Source organism: Sapajus apella, unplaced genomic scaffold, assembly GCF_009761245.1.
Source record: "Sapajus apella isolate SASKATOON/1434 unplaced genomic scaffold, GSC_monkey_1.0 scaffold23, whole genome shotgun sequence".
In the NCBI taxonomy this organism is placed as follows: Eukaryota; Metazoa; Chordata; class Mammalia; order Primates; family Cebidae; genus Sapajus; species Sapajus apella.
The window spans coordinates 13,278,008-13,286,091 of record NW_022436963.1 but is presented as its reverse complement, the minus strand read 5'-3'; the positions used below and the strand labels follow the sequence as shown (position 1 = coordinate 13,286,091).

Genomic DNA, 8,084 nt, shown 5'->3' with positions numbered 1-8,084 from the left:
GGAGGCAATAAAGGCAGATTTATCCTTTGGCTAATTGTGAAAGATTTTTCAGTTTGGCACTCATTTGTACACTTGAATGTTAAGGCACTAAGCTCTCTTTTTCAATCTCTCCCTTTCCTAGGAAATATAGGTATAAAGTTACCTTCAGATTGGGCTCTGCACTCACATAAATAAAGACTCTGGAGGGACATATGCCTCAGAAATAAAGCAAGCAAGCACAACCATAGAGCATAATTCTACTAGGTGCCAATCAGACATAAACACAGAAAACACACTGCATTTGTCTCCCTGCCCTATTTGGAAATGAAATATTATGGGAGCAGTTTCTATTACGTGGACTACAAGCAGTTAGATTTTTCTGCATCCTACTTTTAACGTTGTGGACACAACCAAGTGGGAGTAGCCTGCCGAAGCAACTTTTGCTGGAAAGATTAAGATTTAATCCTTTATCGAGAATTAGGTAAGAATAAACTTTACCGCAGGGCGCAGGTGGCTCACGCCTGTAATTCCAGGACTTCAGGAGGCTGAGGCAGGCGGATCACAAGGTCAGGAGATCGAGACCGTTCTGGTCAACATGGTGAAAACCCGACTCTACTAAAAATACATGGTGAAACCCTGTCTCTACTAAAATTAACTTGAACCCAGGAGGCAGACATTGCAGTGAGCTGAGATTACGTCACTGCACTACAGACTGGGTGACAGTGCGAGACTCTGCCTCAAAAAGAAAAAAAATAATAAACTTCACAATTTTTAGAAGGTAAAACACAGGCTTCCCAATCAGAAAGTTTAGTGTGTGTATATACATTCATATACATAAATATCAATTGATGGGTGGGGATCTTTGTGCCTCCCATATTACCTAGCCTCGTACAATAGAAGACACAAAGGAATCTTGTTTAGTTTATTAGTAGCTAAGTCCAACTACTAACCTTGTTAGTTTGGTAGTAGGTAAATCTCCTTACCACTGAATCAAGCCCACATGAGTGACCATCCTGCCACCACCCAATCATTTGCCATGGCTTTCCCCATTCCCTGAAAATGGGTAACAGCTCACAGCAGATATCAACAATGGTGCAAGAAAAATGGGACAATCACAGAAAGTCTTTTCTGTCATGGTAAGGGAAGTTTCATGGCTGTAAGAGCAATGGATACAGCTCCTCAAAAATGATGCATATTAGGGCCAGGCACGGTGGCTCACACCTGTAATCCCAGCACTTTGGGAGGCCGAGGTGGGTAGATCACAAGGTCAAGAGATCGAGACCATCCTGACCAACATGGTGAAACCCCATCTCTACTAAAAAGACAAAAATTAGCCGTGCAGGGTGGTGTGCACCCATAGTCCCAGTTACTCCGGAGGCTGAGGCAGGAGAATCGCTTAAACCCGAGAAGTGGAGGTTGCAGTGAGCCAAGATGGCGCCAGTGCACTCCAGCCTGTTGACGGAGCGAGACTCTGTCTCAAAAAAAATAAATGAAATAAATAAAAAAATTTTTTTTTAAATGATGCATATTGTTGCTATCTGGAAAATACCTCAGCCTCACTCCAATGCTTGGGTCATTCTCCCAAATCCTCATCCCAAAGAGTAAGATAAAAACAGACTATCCAAATGAACACATTCATTGACTGGCAAAGGTCTAGCAACCTTGGGGCACTTTTAAGTCATGCTACTATCTGGAAAAAGTTAATATCACCATTTTCTTCACTGTACGATTCCAACTAAATTGTCAAGGCTTTTCACTCGTGTATTTTTTTACCTCTTTGTCAAATTCCCTATGACTGTGATGAGTCCCAAAGGGACAGTATGCATTTGTCATATATTTAGCCAAATTTTATTTTGGCCAAACTTTATTCTCATCTTGCATGTATATATTTGAAGGAAAAAAAGGAGGGAAAGGAGACCTGAGGAATAGCTCCAATCATCCTGTCTACTGTTTAAATTTTCTTCCACATACTAAAAGAATCCATTGAAAAACCAAATAAAGTGATTGTTAGCCAGGCGCAGTGGCTCACGCCTGTAATCCCAGCACTTTGGGAGGCTGAGGTGGGCGGGTCATGTGGTCAGGGGTTTGAGACCAGCCTGACCAACATGGTGAAACCCGGTCTCTACTTAAACATACAAAATTTAGCCAGGCGTGGTGGTGCACGCCTGTAATCCCAGCTACCTGGGAGGCTGAGGCAGGAGAATTGCTTGAAACCAGTAGGCAGAGGTTGCAGTGAGTCCACAATGCGTCACTGCAGTCCAGCCTGAGCGACAGAGCAAGACTCCGTCTCAAAAAAATAATAATAAACAAATAAATAAAGTGATTGTTGATTTATTAAGTGGCTGACCAAGATACGAATTTTACTTAGCCACAATTGAGCTTGTAAATCCAAATTATGGGTAACTAATATTTTAATATCATATGTGTATGTATGCAAAATGCCTTCCAGAAACTTACAGTACAGTAAAATTACACTCAAAAGCAAAAAATGATATGGGACACAGTAAAATAAATCCAAATACATCTGACTCAAATAATAGATGCAAGCCGTCATTTGTAAAAACACAAATACCTGATAATTATCTTTCTACTACTAACAATTTAAAAAATACTCTGTAATGTCACAAAAGTACGTGCCATTCATCTCATTTCTCATAACCTTCTAGACATGCGTGAAATACAATTTATCACTCTATAAAAATATAATCAGGGTTCATACCAGTGGGATTCATTTATTCACTGGTAACAATCTGAAGATTTGAGCCGACTACAAGCTTGCTTTCACACTTCCACCCAATATACATTCAAGTGTAATTTTAATTGAAACTGATCTTCCACTTCAGATTTCAAATTAATTCTTTTTTGGAGTGCTTCATGCTCCAGACACCCTTTCCTGGCAAAAACCCCTATGCCATTAGCAGAGGAAATAGAACACTTTTTCCAAGCTTGCAGGTATTGATTACCTATTCTCACATCGAAGCACCATTGCCATTCCACACTGTATAAATCTTTTTGGTGTTAAGACACTTTATAAAAGACTGAGAATTATACCATTAATCATTTCCAGTTCCATAAGACTCATGGTATTGAATACTTTGTTTTTCACAACTCTGAATAAGTGCTTTTAAGTTGAAAAAAAAAAAGATACTAAAAACTTTGGTTAACTTAAACCTAGTTGGGAAGAGATGAACACTTAAGAAGAACCTTCCTCTCTCAGACATGATATTACCCATCTGAAATAAGAATGAGAAGTCACTTGCACTTTAGTTTCCTCTTACTGATTCTTTCTTAGAAGTAACAAGACATCTGTATTTTGGCTGTAAGACCATTTTGAACAGCTCACCAACTCCGACACATCAATCTAGTACAAGAGTCTGTGTTCTCAAAAGGGAAGAGATAAGGGCAGGGGTAGAAACCACAGGGCAGTTTGAGCTGCCAAAAGTAATTTCCTGTTCACCTGCTAAAAGTCTTAAAGAAATGAGATTTTGATTGAGACATACTGCCAACCTCTAAGTATCAAGGGAATCTAATAGTGTTTCTCATTCAACATGTGATGACAAATGTATTCTTTTTAACGAATTCAATGAACATATCTGAAACTCCTGGCTAAAAGTTTGATCTCGGAGTAAACGTCCCTTTGTGAGGGAAACACAGGGGTTCTTGGTTCTTTGGACCCCATTATCACTATTCTATAATTTACTATTTATACCTAAATGTCTGTCTTCCCCACTAGGGGTAAACTCTGAGAACTGGTTCCTTCTATATCTTGTACAACTTCATTCCAATTCCTATCACAGGGGCCCACATAAAGTAAGCCCTTAAAACATATTTTTAGATACAAGTAAATGAATTGAAAGAAAAGATTAAAGAGAGACAGAGTTCCACCTTCTTTTTTTTTTTTTTTGAGACAGAGTTTCGTTCTTGTTGCCCAGGCTGGAGTGCAATGGCGCGATCTCGGCTCACCGCAACCTCCGCCTCCTGGGTTTAGGCAATTCTCCTGCCTCAGCCTCCTGAGTAGCTGGGATTACAGGCATGTGCCACCATGCCCAGCTGATTTTTTGTATTTTTAGTAGAGACGGGGTTTCACTATGTTGACCAAGATGGTCTCGATCTCTTGACCTCGTGATCCACCCGCCTCGGCCTCCCAAAGTGCTGGGATTACAGGCGTGAGCCACCGCACCCGGCCCAGAGTTCCACCTTCTAATGACACTACTGTATGTTCTCTCTGCATTTTTTTCGTTTTAGTTTATATATCTATTTACTGACTTCTTGCTAAGTATTCCTCACTCCATTGGTCTCCAGAGCCAGGATGTCAACTTTAGGAGTAAATACTCCTGTTCTCTCTTCACTAATATATTAAATTGGTTTGAACTGCAACAAGGTAAAATAAGCTGTAAATACGCAATGTGCATGAAAGAATCCACGTGCAAATTTAAGAAGCCCAGTGAAGGGGACTATGGGTTTTTTAAGAAAGGGTGCAGTAGAACTCTTGCTTTCAATGCCTTCTGTGAAGGATCATTATTTTTAAAGCACTCTTATTTTTTCTATGCTTTAAGAGACCTCCATAATCAAAGAAGGTCAATCAGAGAGGAAATTTAGTCTTAATGATCAGTCCATCACTGTTAACAATTTAATTGAAGAATCAACACTTTCTCAGTCCTAGACAGAGTGCTGAGAAACGGATGCTAAGGAGCAGGGCTGCCCCAGTTCCCTTGGACAATTTAAACTGCCTGTGGCTCACAGGCTCCTCCTCTGTACAATGAGGTGCCCAGATGCCACAAAGTGGCTGTAAGGATTATATTAGATAATCAATGTGCTTAGAGTATTATCAAACACTAAAAGTTCAACAAGTGCTGCCCACAACGATTACTGCCTTTGTTACTGGCTTGCAAATGTACAGCAGACTGTCAAGAAACTCACTAGGCAATTTATGGAATTGAAAGAAGACATATGGCCCACCCAATGGCTAAGGCAGGTGGGTGCAGGCATTTCATGGCATGCAAAGGGAGAGGTGGGGCCCCACCTGTCCAGGAGAGAACTTACAGGGGAGGTGACACGTAAGTGAAGTCACTTCCTGCAGTGCCGAGAAGCTTCCTGGCCTGTGGTCATCTTAGTCAGGCATTTCCCACTTGGGCAGAGGCCAGGAGTCAGAAGTAGAGTTTGCCCCTCTGGGAAATAGAGCTTAATCCCATCTTTGGCTAGATTAAGTGAGTAACTACCCAATGGACAGGCCTGGCAAACATCACCTTAATCAAGTGACGAAAGTGAACATCCCCAATGAGACCACGTGGCTACCTTGGACATCTGACAGGAAGTGATAAAAAGGGCACATCACCTCCACGGTATTTTTTCCAAAAACCCACAACCCTGATATAATCATGGGGAATACATCAGACAAACCGAAATTGGGAAACATTCTACATAATTGACAAACGCTCCTCAAAAGTGTCAAGGTCATGAGAAAGACTAAAACACTGTAGAAACCAGAGAAGATGAAGGAGACACAGACAATAAATACAACGTGGCGGTCTAGATTCAATGGTGGAATAAAAAAACAAAAATGAATGGAAAAACTCATGAGCTCCAAGTAAGTTTGGAGGTCAGTTAATAGTAAATACATAAACGTTGGGTTCCTAGTAGGTCTTTGTCAAAAGGTCATTCTTTTGTGGTTACTCTGCCAACAAAATGAAGAAATTATGGAGGAAGCTGCATAGAAGCCAAGTATAATCTAAGTTGTGTTAAATGGGTTAAATTTTACTATCCAGGTTTTACCAGATTTACTACTATGCGCTTAGGCCATATCTATGGCTTGATAGATGAGGGAGACGGGCACTGATTTATGGGAAACACTGGGGTGATTGTCACATCCTTTTTGGATAAAGGGAGCCTGCACACACATAAGGCAAAGAAAAAGAGAGACTACGGTAAAGAAAAAAATCAAGTTCATGGGTGATACTATCTAAGCTTATGTAAAAACAATATATGAAGTTGGAGACATTGCTTTTAAAGCTGTCATTTAAAAAAGCATCATTAGCTTAATACATAGCTCATTTGTGCATTAAAATCGCCCACTTCTACCTCTTTGGTGTGCTATTCACAAGTCACTGCATTTTTCTTATTTTGAGATGTTACAATTCAGTAGACTAGCATCAGGAAGACATATTTCTACAGTAGAGAGGATAAATCACGCAATTGGTGATTAATTCCAACTGGCCTGTTTAAGGCAGACAGAATTCCTCATGTGAAAATAATGGCAACTACTGTAAATCTGGGCTTGAGTCTGAGACCTCACTTCATGCTCAGTTTCTTTAAGGCAGATTTAGCCCGAAAGACTTGGTCAACACGTATAAATTTTAAATCAATACTAGTCAATTCTATTCAAACAAATATCAAATAAAAATCTGAGAGAAGCACCTTTATTTTGCCCTATCACCACCCCCAGTGATCCTAGTCAGCAAAACGAATTTTCTACAATTTAAGCAAACTGTTTCACTTCAGTATAGTTCTCTGTTAATAACTGACCTAAGATAAAAGTTGTATGAGCGCAGAAATCATACTTTTGTCCAAAAGTAAGGAATTTCACATACCTGTCTATGATTCATGTTTCAAACAGTGGTTTCTTTAAATACATAAGAGGTACTTTGCTGAAAATAAGCGTGTACCTTGAATTTATTTTACCACAATAGATCCAAATAATGGTTTCTATTCACTAATGAAAAGCCATTAAAAATAATGAATTCTGTCTAAATCTAATTAAAAACAAAACTGATATACATGTTACATGCTGTTTCTAGTCAAATATGCTTATTAATACCTCTCTCAATAAACTTATATTAAAAATAGTACCTGAATCCAGGCTTATTACTCTGCATCTTGTCTACTTTTAACCAAGTGCAACAATCCAATACTATGTGTATTCATTTTTTACCTACTATCATAATTAATGCATTGTATCCCAAATCTAATACATGTTTAAATCATTCCATGTTTTAATTAAAATCTTTATGGGATTCAGCTTAGAATTCTTTTGCATTCTCCAGTACTAGTAGCTTAATTAATTCTTATGCATTTTTTTGTGTGTACACACAAAAAAATGGAAAAAGGCATGCATATTGCTGCTTGCCACTATTTTAACTTTATGCGTATTCAATGATAAAGCTGTTCAACTCTGTTGATAGAAATATTCTTAATTTTAAGCCAGTTAAGAAAATGTAAAGTCACTTTTCAGATAATCAAATATGCTTACACAATTTTTAGTTTTAAATTTTAGGTGTAAAAACTTCAGCACTCCATTTCATATCAACGGTGTGCTTTAAGGAAACTATCAACAACTAACCATAATACAAGACATAATATCAGACAGTAACACCAGAAATTGAAACTACTTTGTTCATTTTTTAATACCATTATCTGTCTAATTTCCCACAGTGTCTATTTCAGGACTGACGATAAAACTATTTTCAGGTAAAATTTCATTCAGTACCAATCCCTAAACTGGAGGTCCCAGATTGTAATCCTGATGGTAAAAGCTTCTCTGGAGCCCATTTAACTGTTCTGGAAAAGAAGTATTAAAAAAGAGTAAAGATGGCAATGATGGCTACCTTTTAGTTCTGAGCCACAGACCTCCAGGCTGAGTGAACGCTTAAAAGGCTCAAAAAGGGTTCACTGATGAGTGATGCCTACATGGGTGTGTAATATGACATTATTACAGTACAAATCATGAACGTGCATGCCACCCATACGCCGCGGGATTCTCAAGGTCCTTCAAAGACTTAAAGTCTCTGACCTATGCATGTTTAGGTACATCTGGAATTTAAAAGTTGTATCTTTCAAGTTGAATCTACCCCACATCCAAACATTCAACAAAAATTTCTACCAATAATTAGTATCATTTATTCACTCAAAACCTAACTAGTCTGACTTAAAGTTGCACCAGCTTTATTTCTGCTTCTTGTAGATACAAAATGGGATTGGTTTCAACAAACATCTGAGATACTAACAAAGTTATCGCAATTCTTACTGTCCAATGCCAAACATCCTAAGTGTTTATAAAATGGAGATAAGTTGGCTCCAGATCTGAAGTTTTCAACCTTAAAGTTAGGTAC

The 8,084-nt window shown here is 38.7% G+C and overlaps 1 protein-coding gene across 3 annotated transcripts in view; it reads right to left on the bottom strand.

The window, feature by feature from the left end:
• Window positions 1-8,084, bottom strand: part of PTPRG (protein tyrosine phosphatase receptor type G) — a 764,493-nt gene that overhangs the window by 315,569 nt on the left and 440,840 nt on the right. The window lies entirely within an intron of this gene.